The sequence below is a fragment of the Monodon monoceros genome, unplaced genomic scaffold (assembly GCF_005190385.1).
Source record: "Monodon monoceros isolate NGI ecotype Baffin Bay Population unplaced genomic scaffold, NGI_Narwhal_1 Super_Scaffold_8, whole genome shotgun sequence".
Taxonomy (NCBI): Eukaryota; Metazoa; Chordata; class Mammalia; order Artiodactyla; family Monodontidae; genus Monodon; species Monodon monoceros.
In genome coordinates, this window is record NW_021703785.1 from 31,309,266 (window position 1) to 31,330,747 (window position 21,482).

Consider the following 21,482-nt stretch of genomic DNA (forward strand, 5'->3'; position numbering starts at 1 on the left):
GTGGGCCAGACTTGGATGATGGTCATGAGTAGCAGAGCTTTTTTCAGCTACAATTTTAAAAGTCCCGAGGGAATTGTCTGGTGCTAGATATTTATGAACCTCTTTAAATAGTAGGTGGTTTATCTCTTCGTCTTCAGCTTTGTGCTAGTGGATAAATTGAGGACAATTGAGAAGAGCCTACAAGTCTCCTGCAATAAGCTTTTCTTTAAGAAGGAAAGGGCTGGGGGGCGGATAAGATATGTATTGCTGCCCTTTGTATCTGAAATTATCAACCTGAAGATCACTTTCTAAGATAGGTTAATTTACTTCTTGAGCATTGTTTTAGGAGTTTATTGTGTGTCAGGCAGAGAAAGATTTTAGTTAAGAGAAAGAGAAAAGCTTTAATAGGAAGCTGACAGTAAGGAGGGTTGCTTAGCCCAGAATTTTGGAAGTTGGTCTCTCTCCTGCAGGAAGTGAAATCTGAGTAAATGATTAAAGGAGATGTAGGGATTAGGCAGGTGACAGGAGCAAGGGAAAAAAATGTTCCCTGACAGGCATAATAACTATCTTTACAAGGTCCCCGAATGAAGAGAGGACTTGCAACCTTGAGGTCCTGAAGGTCTAGAATATGCAGTACTTATAGGCCAAGTAGGGACTGATTGGAGTAGTCTTACATGACTGTAGAGAAATAAACAGAAAACAGATCATGAGAATTTTTTTAAAAGGTATCCTAAGTGGGCTTCCCTGGTGGCGCAGTGGTTAAGAATCCACCTGCCAATGCAGGGGACATGGGTTTGAGCCCTGGTCTGGGAAGATCCCACCTGCTGCGGAGCCACTAAGCCCATGCACCGCAACTACTGAGCCCAAGTGCCACAACTACTGAAGCCCGCATGCCTAGAGCCCGTGCTCCACAACAAGAGAAGCCCGCGCGCCGCAACAAAGAGTAGCTCACCGCAACTAGAGAAAGCCCATGCACAGCAACGAGGAGCCAACGCAGCCAAAAATAAATTTAAAAAAAAAAGTATCCTAAGAGAATTGGAGAACTAGTGAAACATTTTAAGTGTGGGCGTGGCATCATGAGATTTGTATTTTAGAAGGACCACTGTTATGTTGGGTTCAACGAATTGAAGAGGGCATGAGGAATGCAGGTAGATCAGTTAAAAAGCCATTGCAGTGATCTGTGTAGGATATGACTGATGGTGGCCTGGAACAGAGTGGGGTAGCTGGTGTGAAGGGAAATAGACAAATTAGAGAGCAGTTTGGCACGTGAAGTAGTCAGCATTTGAAGACCGATGGCAAGTAGGGGTTGAAGAAGAGGAAGGAGTCAAGAAGAAGGTACCAGTGTCTGTCCTGAGATGCCAGGTAGTTTGATATTGGTCTGTCCTGGGATGGAGGACACGGGTGGAAGGAAGACCTGATCAGGATGAAGAAGATGATGGATTGAGTTTTATACATCAACAGGGTCTGAAGTGCCCAAAGGCCAAAAATATGGAGAGGTCAGGTAGGCAATTGAGGTATCAGGAGGTATTTGGCCTGCAGACGCAGATTGTGTTTGGAATGCTGAATTCATTACCTAAGCTGTTAGCTCATTCAAAGTGAGAATAAGCAGACTGCTCTATCGTTGAGTTGCAGTGCTTGGGTTAGCAAACTCAACTTTTTCATTTGAGGCTGTTTTCCCCCCCCCATGAAAATGATTTATTAAATGTTTTCAATATGCTATAAAATTTATATTCCCTCTTTCCACCATAACTCGAAGAGTTTAAGGTGATTTTTGCCATGGGAACCAAATTTAGAGCACAAGTGTGTGTGTACATAATGTGGCTACCATGTCCAAGATAGAAGTGCTGGACCTGGGACTTCCCTGGTGGTGGAGTGGTTAAGAATCCACCTGCCAATGCAGGGGACATGGATTCGAGCCCTGGTCCGGGAAGATCCCACATGCCGCGGAGCAACTAACCCCATGCGCCACAACTACTGAGCCCAAGTGCCACAACTACTGAAGCCTGCGTGCCTAGAGCCTGTGCTCCGCAACAAGAGAAGCCACCGCAGTGAGAAGCCCATGAACCACAACGATGAGGAGCCCCCACTGGCTGCAACTAGAGAAAGTCTGCACACAACAGCGAAGACCCAACATAGCCAAAAATAAATAAATTAATTAATTAATTAAAAAAAAAAAGTGCTGGACCTAAAAGTAACCATTAGTTTTGCAGGCCTGTTGCCTGGTTGAGACTGGATATGAAATATGACAAAAACATTTGCCCAGGAAAAGAACTGTTAGTATTATGAGTTTAGAATTTTTAGCAAGATAAAACACAGAAATAATAAAGCACAAGTCTTCAATATTCCAGTCTCTCATTCTCTTGGAGGGGACTAACTGTTAGCCGTTATATTACAGCAGAAAACCTGAGTCCATCATTTAGCGCTCATACATATGGATTTAATGAATCTCTATCAACAAAAAAAAATTTTAAGTTTTAGGGTAAAGGACAAAATATGAAGAGAATTGCTAATTCTGGAGAAGAAAGCCTAGATTTAGAGAATAGACATTAAAACACTTCAAGGAAGAAGCGAATTAGGTGGGGATGAAAACTCAGACCTAGTTTATGCTCCTCTGATGATTTTTATTTTTATATGAGCTACTCCTTCATAGATGAAGCTGAATATGCCACACTGTTACTGTCAGCTTGTTATTATGTCCTGGGGAAAGACTGAGAGGCTCCCCGACACTGTAGCTGACTTCAGTGGTCACCCTCAGCATACTGCTGGCACATAGTGGACCTTCAGAAAGTATTCATTCCCTTCCCTCACATTTGCATTGCTTTTGGGAAAAAAACATAGTTTTCAATGTGATTTTGATTTCATCAGAAACTTTCTTATCCAAAGATTTAAAATCAGTTAATTGGGGCTCCCCTGGTGGCACAGTGGTTAAGAATCCTCCTGCCAATGCAGGGGACATGGGTTCGAGCCCTGTCCAGGGAAGATCCCACATGCCACGGAGCAATTAAGCCCGTGCACCACAACTACTGAGCCTGCGCTCTAGAGCCTGCAAGCCACAACTACTGAGCCCACGTGCCACAACTACTGGGCCCACGTGCCACAACTACTGAAGCCCGCGTGCCTAGAGCCCATGCTCTGCAAGAGAAGCCACCACAATGAGAAGCCCGTGCACTGCAACGAAGAATAGCCCCTGCTCACTGCAACAAGAGAAAGCCCGTGCGCAGCAACAAAGATCCAATATAGCCAAAAATAAATAATAAATAAATAAATAAAATAAAATCAGTTAATTGGGAACTCTTTGTTCGACATAACTTACTATCTGAGTTATAATGAACATAATAAGAGGCAGTGTGTCTTGCTTTATAACGGATAATTTTGGTATCAGCTTCTTCTGAATGTGAAGCATGCTTGGGACAGGATTCCTCAAAAATTCATCTTCTGTCGTAGCCACTTTGTTTTCTTCCCATCTGTAGGACCTGTGGTGGTTTCTCTTTGACCTGTTCATTATGATCAAACTTCCAATCTAGGGCAGCAAAACGTAAACCTAATATCAAACTGCCTAACTGTCCATTCCTTCCACTCCAGTGAGGACAGTCCTTTGTTGTTCCCCATCATTCGTTCCTCCTGGTGTATCCCCTACACTCCTCTGTGCCCTAGGTACTGCCATCCACTCTTTGACATGTGGCTCGTAATTCACTCTGTAACCTTCTGTTCGATGTCAGCATTGCTAACCACCCACCATGAAGATATTAGAATGGCTGGCATAGATCAAAGCCCATTTCCTTTTCTGATGTTTCAAGTCTTAAATATAATTTCATATGGGAAAAGTTCTACCCAAACCAAATGGACAAGAGGAAAATTATGGTAAGTGAAAAATATGTTACCTGGTTGGCAGGCTGAGATCTTAGCCTAAGGCTACTAGATACTTCTGTATATTCTTGGAAAACATTACTTAACTCTCTGGGCTTTAGGTGATTGGTTTCTTTGTTTTCACTGTTTCTAAGTTCTTTAGCAGTTCTAAGATCTATAAAAATAAATTCCTTTATGACACAGAAGTTAGGCCTTACATAAGCTAAGCCGTCTAGAATCTGGCAACTGGATAAAAACAAGGATTTGGCGGAAAAGAAGTTTCTTGTTCTCCACCCGTGATAAAACTAGTGAAGAAATGTTGAACCACAGATAGAGCTCAGACTGTGATTGTGTGGTTCCTGAACAGAGGAATAACCACAGAGAAAGAAATACTTTTATTGGCTGGCTTTTTTATAATGCCAAGGCATTTTGTGTATAAGCCAAGAAATATAGGAGGTTTAAGAGGAAAAAGAAGATAGAATGAATAAAAAGGAAATCTGTTGTTAAATATGAAGAACTATTACTCTGTAATCTTCTCAATAAATTCTGAGATTTAATAGAATTCAACTGCCATTCCTTAGAAAAATACTAAAAAATAAAACTTAATAGGTGTTTCTTCTAACCAGTAGTCAACAGTATATTTAACGGAAAAAAAAACAAGAGTTTCCATTAAAATCAGAAAAGAAGCAACCTGCTAACACAATCATCATTATTTTGTTTTAGAAAATCTACTCAGTGTGTACCTGGAACACAAATAAAAAGAGTAAGCACTAGATAAACTTAGATAAAAACAGTATTTCGAGAGAGTGTGATTGAATACCTCAAATTAGAGAAAAAGGTGGTTAAGTTAGGATTAAATAACTTGAGTTTAGTAAAGTAAGGGTGCTAAAGTAAATATCATATCTATGCTTCATTAATAACTAAATTAAAAATATAATGGCATTCATGGTGGCAACTTATTATGAACTACCTAGAGATAAATTGTGTTGATGAAAGAATGAAAAAGGCAGTGAGACTGGGGGAGTCAGGAGAGTCTCTTTGATCCCCAGGCTGTGCTCTCTGTATACTCATGGGCATCATTTCATTGTCATTGTGACTGAGCACATATTATATAGCTCATGTGTGAGCTGGTGTGCATGTGTATGTATGCCTGGTTTGTGGACATCTGGAAAGTGAAACGTTTTATAGACTAATTAATCGTTAAGTAATCATTACTGAAGTCTCAGTGTCTCTTTGCATTATCCATTCTCTTTCAAGCTGTGTTTTCCAAATTCCCTTACCCACTGGCTTGTCAAGAAGTTCAGCTAGTGGGAAGCATTAGCAGACAACTACGAAGGTTAAAGGAATGGGGAAAACCAGGGTTTTAGCTCTCTTCTTAGCCATTTTCCAGTGGCTGTGTCTCTTGTACCCAGCTCCTCAGGCAGCCCTCGCTGTGGATCTAGCTGCCTTTGGATGGAGCCAGCCTCGATTCTTATAACATCCTCTCTGACCTTTGTCTTTCCAGTTCTAGAGATGAGAGGGGCTTTTGGAGGTTTTGCTGTTGCTGTTACTTCTCTGTTCCCCTTTTGGCTTCTCAGTCACCTGTGTTAAATTTCCTCTGTTTGAATATCCAGCATGGCACCTGTTTCTTCACTGGGTCCTGATTTAGAGAAGCCCACGGTTTTTCTTCCTGCCTCCCTCCCTCCGTCCCTCCCTTCATTCCTTCCTTCCTTTCAAAAAATCTATATAGAACAATATCTGGCACATAGTTAACACTCAATATTGTTGACTGAACATATTCTAAAACAATGAGGATGAGGAAAAATGATCAAATTATTTTCAGATATTCAGTCAACTAAAGCTAATGAAAAGATCTGCATCACTCACATAATTAAATTAGATCACATGGATTGTGCTTATTTAGTCATTAGAGAAGAGATTGGAGGGTGCCCCCTCTCTCTGACCCAGTGCTAATTGGAAGAGTAATGCAGAGGTGTGGGTCATGGATTTTTTGAAGAGTGCCTTTTCAAAATATGATGTTAGGGCATCAGGTTTGGGGCTGATAAGCAGTCAGCAAAACAGGAAATGGCTAGGGTTTTTCTGTTTTTGTCTTTACTTCCAAAGCTTTCTTTCTGAACACAGTACATTATCATCTGAACACATTTACATTGCCAGCAAAGTGGTTGATTTTAATTATCCTTTATTTTTATTTTAACAAAAGTGATATATTCTTGTGATAGAAAATATTCACAGAAGGTTGTGGCTAAAAAGTAGTAGCTTCATCCCACTCATCTCCATCCCTACAAATGTAGCCTAGGTGAGTGGTGCATTGTAACCACCATACAGTGGCCTCTGCATATATTAAGAATATGCAAATTGCATTTGCAAGGTATACTGTTTTATAGCTTCTTTTCTTTACTAAAGAGAATAACTTAGACATCTCTCTCTAGCAATCCGGAACTCTTTGCCTTTCATGTTAATAGCTGCATAGTGCTTGCTCTGTTATATGGATGTAGCCTAGTTTAATTGTCAGATTCCTTACTGGTTGGCATTGGATTTTTGGCAGTGGCTTCTACCCTAGCAGATAGGCAACTTTTAACAAAATAAGAAGAGTTTGACTTTTTTTTTTGGTCCATATTCTCATAATGTTCCTGTTTTATATAAACATCTGTGAGAATTGATAAAAACCATAGTAGCTGTGAAATTTCTACAGCTTTCAAATACACCTGAATATATATGTGGACCTCTGATTCTGGCATCTTTTAAAATCTTCACTAAAAGTTTGTTATTACTTGAGAAGAGGAATACTGTTCTATTGCTGTAAGGAGTTAGAGTTCATCCTGAAGAAGTGAGATCACTATTTAATAGTTTACTCTCTTTACTTCCATGGTTGTCCTGTTATTTTCATGGGTTATTACAGAGTAATGTTTAGATTACAAAATATTTCAGGAGAGATTTCTGATGATGAAGAAGAATTTTTAGATTTAAAATAAGGCCTTTGTAAAATATTCAAATCCAAAGTCTTTGAATTTATAAGTTAATACCATTAAAATAACAAACTGGGGTGATGAGATAAATTCTTGTCACAAAGTTTCTTCCTGTAGTAACATAGAAATAACATTGTGAATGAATGCTGTTGACGAATCAGCCATACACAGCAGTAGCGAGGAAGGTTGGTGACTACTTGGGAAATTATATTACTTTGGCTTTTGAATCAGTATTTTAATTCAGTAATTCAATATTTTAACTTTCTGTTGGAAGATAGTCATATTATATTGATTAGGAGTTTGTACATGACTACTCTGCCTTACTAATAAGAAAGAAATAAATGATCTACAAATGCAAGCTTATCAGCAGAAACTTCTTTAGAAATAAAAATTATAGGAAAACTGTAGACTGTGTCAATTTCTGTGCAACAACTACATCTTTAGAAGAAGACATAAATTGATGTAGGCTCTGCCCAGAAAAGATCGTAATATCTCCATTTTGGTTAAGAAGGTAAGGAAATGCATAATTATCTTAGAAATGTTTTTTCCGAAACCAGCTTTGATTATAACTATTTTGAAAGTATACTTGTCCAGAACTCATTATTCCCCATGGTTCTTGAAAACTATATTTATGGACCTTCATTTAATTTTTGTTTCATTTTTAGGGCAGAAGTAATTCAGTTACTGAATGTATTAATATTAAAAATTTTATTGCAAAAGTGACCTTTATCTGTCCCAACTGTAATGCATTCAGCTGTTCAGAGGAGAGGAGATGGTTCTTACTCTAGGTCATTCTAGACACATGGGATTTTTGTCCTTATATAGCAAAAGTGTGAGAGGCAATCTACATTTTTGAAATACATGAAAATATATTTTAAATAACATTTGATTTTTAATATAAAAATGTAAATTTTTTTTTTTTTTTTTTTTTTTGTGGTACGCGGGCCTCTCACTGTTGTGGCCTCTTCCGTTGCGGAGAACAGGCTCCGGACGCGCGGGCTCAGTGGCCATGGCACACGGGCCCAGCCGCTCCGTGGCATGTGGGATCCTCCCGGACCGGGGCACGAACCCGTGTCCCCTGTATCGGCAGGCGGACTCTCAACCACTGCGCCACCAGGGAAGCCCTAAAATGTAAATTTTTTGACCAAAGTTTTTTCTTGTGGTCTTTTCAAACTTAGCCATACTCATGAAAATTTATTTGTACGTATGTGCGTATCTCCTAAAAAAGTAGAATGCCGTAGCACAATATTTTCTGCTTTCAGCTTTCTATTGTAAATACTTCTGTTTTTTTTGGTTTTGTTTTTGTCCTTTCAATTTTTTTCCTTATTCAGATGAAAAGAAGTGTTGGAATAGCCGAGGAAAATTCATTCCATATTTTGAGGTTTCAGCTAAAAAGTTGGAATTCAGATTCTTTGAGACGTTTACAGAGGTTTTAAGCACATTCCAATAAATGTGTATTTTTGTTTGTTTCCATCTTCAACATTTACATTGTCTTTAAAAGTATAAAATAATTAGTTTCTTCTAACTTCTTTATATAGAACAGACCATTGGATTATACATGGTTAAAATCTATTGAAGTGTGTGTCTGTTAATTTTTTAAAGCTCTCACTAGAAAATTAAAATTTGTTCCCCTTTAGTCATCATTGTTTCAAATTATACAAAAACAACTCCACTTACAAGTATGTAAAGTGATTTTTGAAAATAACACTTAATGGGATAAAAAGGATTATTTTCCCTTATGGGAAAAATCCTCACATTAAATGAATTTATTTTTGCTTTTTTTTTTTTATGGTAAGAGTATTTGGGATTTCTGATCAGAAGGCTTAAGCAAACACAGAGAACCTTTATAAGGTTAATTTCTCATTCCTTGGTAGAAAGAGGCATTTTGGGTGATAATTTTTTGAATTATAGCCCAAAGTAAGGCTTGTAAAATTCATGACCCTTAACACTTACATGAGGCAGAAGATAAAGAATACAGTTTAGTGGGTGGGAATGAGTCAAAGGAATTTATCATTACTTATCTGATAATAAACTACAAATAACACTGGATACTCTCCTACTACGGATATGTTTCGTTTAAAGACAATATCCTTGTGTGTTCTCTGCTTCAGATATATTTAAGGTCAATATACGTGTGATAAATCAGATTATATCTTAAGAATATTCTGAATTTAGTCTCATAAACCATTACTTAGAGGAAATCTTGTAAAAAGTAGGCCCAGAAATTCACTGTTTTAATTAATTCTTTATTCTTTTTATTTGAAAAAAAATTCAAAACCTATCTTGTACTTGAAAGATATTCTCACAACTTACTATTTGAAAATGTGATTATATTTAGTTCCTTTTATCTTTGCAATATTCTACACAAAAGTGATATTTTGCTTAAATATTTTAAAAAAATGATTTACCCAACTTTTCTAGAATTTTTTGTTTTTACTGTATAAACCCCTTATTTTACATTATCCTTGCTCATACATTTAAATGTATAAAATGCTTCAGAGGGCTTCCCTGGTGGCGTAGTGGCGATGCAGGGGAAACGGGTTCGTGCCCCGGTCCGGGAAGATACCACATGCCGCGGAGCGGCGAGGCCTGTGAGCCATGGCCGCTGAGCCGGCGTGTCCGGAGCCTGTGCTCCGCAACGGGAGAGGCCACAACAGTGAGAGGCCCGCGTACCGCCCCCCCCCCCCAAAAAAAAATGCTTCAAAAACTTAGTGATACTCTTGGGTTCTCTTAGATGAAGACTAGTCTTTCAAAACTGCATTTCTAAATGCATGTATATATTTTTTTAACAAGAGAAAAACGAATAAGTTTATTAACATGTATACTTTGTGTATATGTGGGAGATGCCTAGGGAAAATGAGTAAATTCCTCTTTTTTTTTTTTAGATTTAAACCACATATCTGTCATTGGGTTTTCTATAGATATGCTTTAGTAATCAAGCATTAAAATCATAGTACTTGGGACTTTCTATATTTTTTTCTATATCATATCATGTGCAGATCGTGACAGTTCTGCTTCTTTTCTATTCTGTATTATTTGCATTTCTTTTTATCTGATTGCTGTAGGTAGGACTTCCAAAACTACATTGAATAAAAGTGGTGAGAGTGGACATCCTTGTCTTATTCCTAATCTTAGAGGAAATACTTTTCAGCTTTTCACCACTGAATATGATGTTGGCTATGGGTTTGTCATAGATGACCTTTATTATGTTGAGGTGTGTTTCTTCTATACCCACTTTGCTGAGACTTTAATGTAAATGGATGCTGAATTTTGTCAAAAGCTTTTGCTGTATCTATTGAGATGATTATATGATTTTTATTCTTGCATTTGTTAATGTGGTATATCACATTGATTGATTTGTGGATATCCTTACAGAAATCCCACTTGATCATGGTATATGATCAAGTGGGATTTATGTAATAAATGTGGAATAAATCCCACTTGCTCATGGTATATGATCCTTTTTGTGTATTTTAAAATTTGGTTTGCTAGTATTTTATTGAGGATTTTTGCATCTTTGTTCATCAGGGATACTGACCTGTAATTTTCTTTTCTTGCAGTGTCCTTGTCTACTTTTGGTATCAGGGTAATGTTAAAGGCCTCATAGAAGGAGATTGGTAGCATTTTTTCCTCTTCAATTTTTGGGAATAGTTTTTTGAGAATAGACTCTTCTGGAAATGTTTGGTGGAATTTACCTGTGAAGCTGTCTGGTCCTGATTTTCGTTTGCTGGGAGTTTTTTGATTGCTGATTGTTTAATTACTAGTGATCAATCTGTTCAGATTTTCTATTTCTTCCTGATTCAGTCTTGGAAGATTGTATGTTTCTAGGAATTAGTTCATTTCTTCTAGGTAGAAAGAAACATTTTTGGGGTGATAATTTTTTGAATTACAGCCCAAAGGGAATGTAAATTTGTGTAGCCACTAGGGAAAACAGTATGGAGGTTTCCTCAAAAAATTAAAAATAGAACTACCATACAATCCAGCAATTCTACTTGTGGGTATTTTTCCAAAGGAAGCAAAAACACTAATTTTAAAAGATATTTGCACCCCTATGTTCATTACAGCGTTATTCACAATAGCCAAGAAGTGGAAGCAACCTAAGTGCCCACTGATAGGTGAATGGATAAAGAAGATGTGGTATATATATACAATGGAATGTTAGCCATAAAAAAGAATGAAATCTTGGGCTTCCCTGGTGGCACAGTGGTTGAGAGTCCTCCTGCCGATGCCGGGGACACGGGTTCGTGACCGGTCCAGGAAGATCCCACATGCCGCGGAGCGGCTGGGCCCGTGAGCCATGGCCGCTGAGCCTGCGCTTCCGGAGCCTGTGCTCCGCAATGGGAGAGGCCACAACAGTGAGAGGCCCGCGTACCGCAAAAAAAAAAAAGAATGAAATCTTGCCATTTGTGACAACATGGACGGACCTAAAGGGTATTTTGCCGGCTGAAATAAGTCAGCCAGAGAAAGACAAATACCATATGATTTTACTATAGTTGGAATCTAAACAAAAACAAAGGATCAAACATAACAAAACAGAAACAGAATCTTAGAGACAAAGAATACACAGGTGGTTGCCAGAGAGGAAGGGGTTTGGGGGGGAATGAGTGAATTAGGTGAGGGAAATTAAAAGGTATTAACTTCCAGTTACAAAATAAATGAGTGACGGGTATGAAATGTACAGTGTGGGGAATATAGTCAATAATTATGTAATGTCTATGCATGGTGACAGATGGTAACTAGATTTATCGTGGGGGTCATTTTTAATGTATAGAAATAATCGAATCACTGTGTTGCACATGAGGAACTAACGTAGTGTTGTAGGTCAGTCGTACTTCAAACAAACAAGCTCGTAGAAGAAGCGGTCAGATTTGTGGTTACCAGAGACAGGAGTTGGGGGGAGAGGAAATTGGATGAAGGCAATCAAAAGATACAAACTTCCAGTTATAAGATAAATAACTACTAGGTAGGCAGTGCATAACATGATTAATATATTTAACACTGCTCTATGTTACGTGTAGAAGTTAAGAGAGTAAATCCTGAGTTCTCATCACAGGAAAAAATATATTTTTTCTTTTTCATTTCTTTTGTATCTATACGAGATGATGGATGGTCACTAAAGTTACTGGGATAGTCATTTCATGATGTGTGTAAGTCAAATCATTACGCTGTACACCTTAAACTTACATAATAGTACCTCAATTATATCTCAATAAAACTTGAAGAAAAAAATCCTACTACATGGTCATTGAGAAAAACAAAGCATGATTGCCTGGATTCTAAATTTATATGGTGGGAAATTAAAGGTAACCTCTCAGATTTCCAGTTTCTCAATGTGTGTAGTGAACATAATAATTCTCACATTATAGATGTTAAGAGCTATTATACGGCTTGTGTGCCTACCCAGGTGTTCAAAGACACTATTATCACTGCTTCTTAGTGTAATTTGAACTTTAGACTCATAATGCCATAAGTCACTGTAAAAGGAGGGGAGGGAGGGAGGGAGAGAGGGAGGAAGTAAAGAAGGAAGGAAGGGAGAAAGGAAAGAAAGGAGATTTGACTTGAGTACATATCATACGTGCATAGGTATGCGCATTTATATGCATATATATTTTATACATAAATGTGGCTTCTGCCTATCCTACAGCGTTCTGTGCCTTTACCCAACCCTCCAACTCCCTTCTAAAAGTAAGGGAGAGGTGCATACATTTGGATTTCATTAGACACTAGAATGAAAGAAGACTCATGATATGAAAAGATTCTGGCAGTTCTAAGTAAATCAGTCTGGATCTAAAATAATCTGTAAAGACCCATTAGCTTACATGATCAGTGTGGTTCCTATCCTGCAGGAGATTTATAGGAACACAGTTCTAGAATTTTTAGTGGTTTCTTAGATGTTGACCATATTTTCTCAGTGACTCTTCCAAATGCAGTGCAGCCTGCACAGTTAAGCTCTTTGAAGATAAAGGAAGAGTACAAAGCATGACAGACAGTAGCAAAGAATCAAGTTTTGAGTCTCACAAGTCCCCTAAAATCTGAGGAGATTTCTTACTTTTCAAATGACATTTCATTCTTGGAAGAAAGGCTCATAAGCATACAAACACTGATTTTCTGTAGAATGATTGTTTCTTTCTTGACAATTTCAATAAGATATGTGCTTATCTCTTTTCCGTTCTCCTTTTTTTTGGACAGTTACTTACCATATTGTTTTTAAGAAACTGAAGCACAATAACCTTCTCTTTTTAACTAACACAGGTGAAAGGCAAAGAGTTTTCATGAAATAATGAAGGATAGAATTATGCATGCTGAGATTTGGCGTTAGATCTTGATGCTATTCAGAGCACTAATGTCCCCACCAAAAGCCTTCATAATTAAAAGACAGTCCATGATTTAACAAAACTTTTATAAGGCAAATATTAAAAGAGGTAACCTAAATTCATTTTAGTCTAAATTATTTTCATCTAAAAGTTATAAGGTTTTTATCAGATATTTAAATGTCACGATCAATAATCAGTGTTTCTCTCATAAATAAAGCAAACTTAGAAATGGCCGTCATAGTCTTATGTATTCAGTCACTTCTTGTCATGCAATCCTTTATCTTGGTTTCCCTAAGAAAGCTCATTCAGGATTCTTTTTTTTTTTTAATTCATGGGGATAATATTGGACCAACTTCAGATAAATGTTTATTTGGAGCTTACAAAAATTTTAAAAGTGCTTTAGATGAATAAATGGATAAGAAGTTTTTTTAAAGAAAACAGTTTAAACAAAATGAACTTTTTAAAGAAAATGGTACTTTTATTAGCTTTGCTGTCTTTAATTTTTTTATATTATTTATTGTATTTATGGATGGCTTGAGCAGTATATCTAGATTAGACTATGTAGATTAAAATTGGGCAGTTACGCTTACTCAGTAGCACATATGCACATAGCACAGTTTCTATTTTTGAAGATATTTGATGTTTCCAATGATGATTAACTGTGAGAGTGTGTTGTGTGATCAGAGCTAGTGAGTGAGCGGTTTTGATCTGACTGTATACATTGACAACAATTATACTTTAATTTTTTAAAACATTTTGATATTTTTGACGTATCCAATAGATTTGATTCTCTGTCTTGTGAGATGGCTATGCCCTTTTACAAAAAGAGCCCTTGCTGTGTGCCACATTGCTACTTCCTAGTTAACTTTGTTATTTGGTTATTACTGATCTTCTGTCACTGAGCACAGATTTCACGCAGAATTAAAGGATGTCCTGGATGGCAGCTGGAGAGAATCAGAGAGATTCTGTGTGTTCCATGCTCATGAATAAAACTGGCTTCTCTACTTAAGTAGTAGGAATGGCAAACCTCTGGTATACAAAATATCAGTGGGCATATTGTGGGTAAGTGGCACTGGAGGTTAGAGTTTTCAGGGTTCCATCTTTGTAGCACTCTCCTAGATTCGTGCCAGCTGACCTTTGTTGTCCATCTTTGGAACCTACCTATGTGATGTCCCTGCAGAACCTCCACCACCAGCGTTCACCTAAATGGTGGGTTCCATAGTGCACCTTCCTTATCTCAGTAGGGGGCACCAATCTTCATCAGGTTTCTGATGCCAAAGCCAAAGGAGCCAAAGCCATCCTTGCTATCCTTCATTCCTGCATCCTCCACATTCAATTAATAACTTCTAAATATGCCTTTTATCTGAATTCATCTCCACCTTCCCAAATGCTCACCCCAGCTACACTAACTAATAGCTTCCTAACAGGTTTCTCTAACTTCCATTACCACCCGTCAGCCCATTCTCCACATAGCAGGCTTCTCTTCCCAACTTACAACCTTTCAGCATCGTTTCATTTCCCTAAAAATAAGACCTAGTTTTCATTCATAGCTTAAGGCTCTTGCTTGTCCTCCTTTCTAGACTTCTCTTTCTCTAGGTATCTGCCTAGCTCACTCCTCCTTCTCTTATTTCAAGTCTTGATTCAGACGGCCACTGTCACTAAACCCTTCCACTACCACCTGTTTAAAAGTGCAGCTGCTTCATTGGGTGAAGAGTTGTAAGGATGGGTGGTAATGAAAGCAAACGTGGATGCAAGAAGACAAGTTTGCAGACTTCTGTAATAGTCAAGACTAGATGGTGGTGACTTGGAGTAGGTTTGTGGTATTAGAGATAAAGTAGCGTAAACCAATTTGCGATGTATTTGTAGGTTTAGTTAAAAGACCCCACTTACGGATTGGATTTTGGAGCTGATGAAAGAGGAATCAAGGATAACCCCTTAGTTTTGTCTTGAGCTACTAGGTAGATGTTGATGCTATACAGTGACAGGGGGAAAGACTAGATTAGGAGATGTCTTTGCAGAAGAGAGAAATTGAGTTACATTTAGATGCTAAGTGAAGATCTCAGGAACATCATTGGCTATGAGAATCTGTATTTTGAGGTGAAGGTTTCATAGTGATTGACATATTGACGTAAGAGATTACCTAAAAGATTGTAAATAGAATAGAAGGTACAGGACTGGGCCCCAAGGAATTTTAGTACTGAAAATTTGAGCACTCTAAGTGGAGCCAGCAAGGAAGCCTAAGAAGACTGCCAATGAAATAGGCAGAAAACCAGGAAAGTGTGCCTCAGAGGTCAAAAGAAGCAGGTACTTAATGAAGAGGTGATTGCTCAGCAGTGTTGAATGTTACTGAAACATCAAAGAAGATGAAAATAAACAAGTAAATAATAGATTGGCAGCAAGCTCATGGGTGGTCTTGATAAGAGAATTCTGAGCGGCCAGTGTTGTGGCTACTAGTCCCATGTGGCTTTTTAAGTTTAAATGTACATTAATTCAAATTAACTAAAATTAAATATTCCTCAGTCACACTAATCGTATTTCATGTATCTAATAGCCACAGGGGGCTAGTAGCTAGACATTGGACATTGTAGCTATCTAGCATTTCCATCGTTGCAGAAAGTTCTGTTGGATACTGCCAGACTAGAAGGCAAGTGCAGCTCTGAGTGAGCATGTCCTCTTTTGGCCTGACAGACTCCTCTCCCTGTGAGGAAGGGTGTGGCCAGAGAAAGACTGGAGCAGAGTCCTTGAGGCACTGGATCCGGTATGCCTGGTCTGACCTAAGGGGATAGTGCCCAGTAGAGTAGTGAAGATGAAAGCATGATTGGAGTGGTTCAGAAGAGCTGGAGAAGTGCAGACAGGCTGTAGATCTCTCTGGTTTAGGAGACAGTGGAAGCGATTACCGCAGATCTTTTCTTTTATTGACTGTAAGTGTTACACTGTTTTGTGCAGTTGCACCCCTGGGAGGTCAAGGACACCTGAGGAGGTGATTGCGAAGCGTGTTGTCTGGGAAAATTTGATTCTGTAGACAGTACTTCATGCTAGGCTGAAGATGAATAAAACTCAGATCCACAAAGGAGTATTGATATGCCCTTCAACTGAGGGAAGAGAAGAATACAAGTGCGGTTGTGTTTTGGACATATTGACATATGGAGTCCTCAGAACAACTTTAGGAGGTAGGTATTGTTAATATCCTTGTTATCCAGATGAGAAAAGAGTTCCATTTTATTCTGACAAATGAGATTGATAGGAAGTCAACTGAGGACCTATTCTGTGGATCTCTGAAAACCAAGTAGGGGACTTAACTTTTAACATAGTGTACAAAAAAGACTTTGTTTTTTCAACTGTATTAAATTTGGGGAAGTTGCCCCAGAAAGGCTATTGTTTTCTCTCATAACATATCTGTAATTAAGTTGGCTGTCATTCCATTTTATCAGTTTGTCCTTTATAGTAGAATAGCTAGTCACCGTGGTACAGGAATGTGGTTTATCTCACACATCGTCATATAGCACATGCCCAAATTGTAACTTTTCTAACAAAAATTAACACTTTTTAAAAATATGAGTTAATTATTTTATCAACTGTCTGTCAGAGGCAAATGTCCTACCTTTTGTCACATTGTGCCTTACAGTGGGATTTGCTATGTCCATGCCTGTTTTTCAGACTGGGTTATAAATTCCTTGAGGTAAAAATGGGTGTGTATTTGTTTTACCCTGGAGTGCCCTGCTCGAAGCTTTGCAGATACTTAGATGTTGAATAGATGCAGGTTGGGTTGAATTAAGTACTATGTTACTTCTGTTGAATCAGTTTCCGAGCAGAATTATTTCCTGTTCTCTTTCCTTTTGTGCTCGATCTTATGGTGCCCTTCCCTGTCACATCTCTCCAATGTACAATAAAAGAAACATCCCTAACTATACTACCTTGTAGTCTTCCCCACTGAATGTCATCCTGTTTATGTAATTAGCAAGTTATCAATGTGGCAAGGACATTTAAATTTATATGTCTTGTAGAGCAGAGGTCCCCAACCCCTGCTCTAGAACCGGGCCGCACAGCAGGAGGTGAGCGAGTGAAACTTCATCTGTATCTACAGCCACTCCCCGTTGCTCAAATTACCGCCTGAGCTCCGCCTCCTGTCAGATCAGGGGCAGCATTAGATTCTCATAGGAGCATGAACCCTACTGTGAACTGCGCATGTGAGGGATGTAGGTTGCGCGCTCCTTAGGAGAATCTACTGCCTGATGATCGGAGGTGGAGCTGAGTCGGTGATGCTAGCGCTGGGGAGTGGCTGCAAATACAGATTATCATTAACAGAGAGGTTTGACTGCACAGAGACCATAATTAACCGATTGCTTGCAGACGCATATCAACACGCTCTCAGTGAGTGGCAAGTGAAAACAAGCTCAGGGCTCCCACTGGTTATGCATTATGGTGAGTTGTATAATTATTTCATTATATATTTCAATGTAATAATAATAGAAATAAAGTACACAATAGATGTAATGTGCTTGAATTATCCCGAAACCATCCCCCTTCAAACCCCAGTCTGTGGAAAAATTGTCTTCCACGAAACCGGCCTCTGGTGCCAAAAAGGTTGGGGACCGCTGTTCTAGAGGACTCTGCCACATATTCGTAAGGCTTATATGATAAGAATTGGTGCTCTGTCTTTTTCAACAAAGAGGAACTTTTCAAACTTTGATAGAATCACTCATTTTTTTCTCATGCAAGTAACTTAGTTTTTAATGAATTTACTGCTTTTCTCATTAAAGTTGCTTATTTATAAAAAATGTGTAATAAGGCATAATTGAATTTTATTTAATAGCTAACAACAAACTTCAGAATGTGTAAAAATAAGGAGGCAATATAATCTAGATATTAGCCATAGTAATTATTTGAAAAAGGGTCTTTTTTTTTTTTTAGAGAAGGTATTCTTAATTTAGCAGTCATCAAAATTACTGGGCTAATAAATTTCATATTCAGGGATGATTGTTTTCATTGCACAGGAGACAGTTTACAAAGGCACCAATGTGACAATTCACTGAAAAGAAAAATGAAGAATGAGTATGACTCCATCCATAAATGCTGTTTGCCGAGCATGAGATAGTTCCCTAAGCCAGTCTATACGTGGCCCTGATATTTGTCTCGTTTGATAGTTTGCTTTATTGTATGTAATGATGGACTCTGTTAATGTATATTAATTTGTACTGCTTCTGTTTCGAAATAATTGCAGTTGTTTTAAAATGCTTATAAGACAAAATAACAGACATTAGCAGCATTTATTTTGGGTTTTAGTATTGGCTCTCATGATTTAAACACAATAATTTTTATTTGAGTCCCTTCTTAGCGATAAAATATGGGCTGATGGAATATGATTACGTAAATATCCTTTTTTTCCATCATCTTTATTGGAGTATAATTGCTTTACAGTGGTGTGTTAGTTTCTGCTTTGTAACAAAGTGAATCAGCTGTACATATACATATATCCCCGTATCTCTTCCCTCTTGCATCTCCCTCTCTCCCACCCTCCCTATCCCACCCCTCTAGGCGGTCACAAGGCACCGAGCTGATCTCCCTGTGCTATGCGACTGCTTCCCACTAGCTATCTGTTTTACGTTTGGTAGTGTATGTATGTCTGTGCCACTCTCTCACTTTGTCCCAGCTTACACTTCCCCCTCCCCATATCCTCAAGTCCATTCTCTAGTAGGTCTGCATCTTTATTCCCATCTTGCCCCTAGGTTCTTGATGACCTTTTTTTTTTTAGATTCCATATATATGTGTTAGCATACGGTATTTGCTTTTCTCTTTCTGACTTACTTCACTCTGTATGACAGTCTCTAGGTCCATCCACCTCACTACAAATAACTCAGTCTCGTTCCTTTTTATGGCTGAGTAATATTCCATTGTATATATGTGCCACATCTTCTTTATCCATTCATCTGTTGATGGACACTTAGGTTGTTTCCATGTACTGGCTATTGTAAATAGAGCTGCAGTGAACATTTTGGTACATGACTCTTTTTGAATTATGGTTTGCTCAGGGTATATGCCCAGTAGTGGGATTCCTGGGTCGTATGGTAGTTCTATTTGTAGTTTTTTAAGGAACCTCCATACAGTTCTCCATAGTGGCTGTATCAATTTACATTCCCACCAACAGTGCAAGAGGGTTCCTTTTTCTCCACACCCTCTCCAGCATTTATTGTTTGTAGATTTTTTGATGATGGTCATTCTGACCAGTGTGAGATGACATCTCATTGTAGTTTTGATTTGCATTTCTCTAATGATTAATGATGTTGAGCATTCTTTCATGTGTCTGTTGGCAATCTGTATATCTTCTTTGGAGAAATGTCTGTTTAGGTCTTCGGCCCATTTTTAGATTGGGTTGTTTGTTTTTTTGTTATTGAGCTGCACGAGCTGCTTGTAAATTTTGGAGATTAATCCCTTGTCAGTTAATTCATCTGCAAACATTTTCTCCCATTCTGAGGGTTGTCTTTTGGTCTTGTTATGGTTTCCTTTGCTGTGTAAAAGCTTTTAAGTTTCATTAGGTCCCATTTGTTTATTTTTGTTTTTATTTACATTTCACTAGGAGGTGGGTCAAAAAGGATCTTGCTGTGATTTATGTCATAGAGTGTTCTGCCTGTGTTTTCCTCTAAGAGTTTGATGGTGTCTGGCCTTACATTTACGTCTTTAATCTATTTTGAGTTTATTTTTGTGTATGGTGTTAGGGAGTCTTCTAATTTCATTCTTTTACATGTAGCTGTCCAGTTTTCCCAGCACCACTTATTGAAGAGGCTGTCTTTTCTCCACTGTATATTCTTGTCTACTTTATCAAAGATAAGGTGACCATATGTGCGTGGGTTTATCTCTGGGCTTTCTGTCCTGTTCCACTGATCTATATTTCTGTTTCTGTGCCAATACCATAGTGTCTTGATTACTATAGCTTTGTAGTATAGTCTGAAGTCAGGGAGCCTGATTTCTCCAGCTCTGGTTATCTTTCTCAAGATTGCTTTGGCTGTTCGGGGTCTTTTGTGTTTCCATACAAATTGTGAAATTTTTTGTTCTACTTCTGTGAAAAATACCATTGGTAGTTTGATGGGGATTGCACTGAATCTGTAGATTGCTTTCGGTAGTAGAGTCATTTTCACAATGTTGATTCTTCCAATCCAAGAACATGGTATATCTCTCCATCTATTTGTATCATCTTTAATTTGTTCATCAGTGTCTTATAATTTTCTGCATACAGGTCTTTTGTCTCCTTAGGTAGGTTTATTCCTAGATATTTTATTCTTTTTGTTGCAATGGTAAATGGGAGTGTTTTCTTAACTCCACTTTCAGATTTTTCATCATTAGTGTAGAGGAATGCAAGAGATTTCTGTGCATTAATTTTGTATCCTGCTACTTTACCTGATTCATTGATTAGCTCTAGTAGTTTTCTGGTAGCATCTTTAGGATTCTCTATGTATAGTATCATGTCATCTGCAAACAGTGACAGCTTTACTTCTTCTTTTCCAATTTGGATTCCTTTTATTTCTTTTTCTTCTCTGATTTCTGTGGCTAAAAATTCCAAAACTATGTTGAATAATAGTGGTAGCAGTGGGCAACCTTGTCTTTTTCCTGATCTTAGTGGAAATGGTTTCAGTTTTTCACCATTGAGGACGATGTTGGCTGTGGGTTTGTCATATATGGCCTTTATTATGTTGAGGAAAGTTCCCTCTATGCCTGCTTTCTGCAGGGTTTTTATCATAAATGCATGTTGAATTTTGTGTAAAGCTTTCTCTGCATCTATTGAGATGATCATATGGTTTTTCTCCTTCCATTTGTTAATATGGTGTTCCACATTGACTGATTTGCGTATATTGAAGAATCCTTGCATTCCTGGGATAAACCCCACTTGATCATAATGTATGATCCTTTGAATGTGCTGTTGGATTCTGTTTGCCAGTATTTTGTTGAGGATTTTTGCATCTATGTTCATCAGTGATATTGGCCTGTAGTTTTCTTTCTTTGTGACATCTCTGTCTGGTTTTGATATCAGGGTGATGGTGGCCTCGTAGAATGAGTTTGGGAGTGTTCCTCCCTCTGCTATATTTTGGAAGAGTTTGAGAAGGATAGGTGTTAGCTCTTCTCTAAATGTTTGATAGAATTCGCCTGTGAAGCCATCTGGTCCTGGGCTTTTGTTTGTTGGAAGATTTTTAATCACAGTTTCAATTTCAGTGCTTGTGATTGGTCTGTTCATAAGTATCCTTTGTCAGTAAAACAAAAATGTAAAGTTTATAAGATTGTTTTGCACTTGATATTCCTCATACAGACTGTACTTTGAAAATTAAGGTTTTATTTGTTAGTGATTTACATATATCTTCATGCTTACTCATGAAATTCATGTACTTGT

At 38.1% G+C, this 21,482-nt stretch overlaps 1 protein-coding gene across 8 annotated transcripts in view; it reads left to right on the plus strand.

The window, feature by feature from the left end:
* The window catches only part of KLF12 (Kruppel like factor 12), a 445,831-nt gene that overhangs the window by 238,947 nt on the left and 185,402 nt on the right, over positions 1 to 21,482 (plus strand). The gene's annotated exons all lie outside the window — the stretch shown is intronic.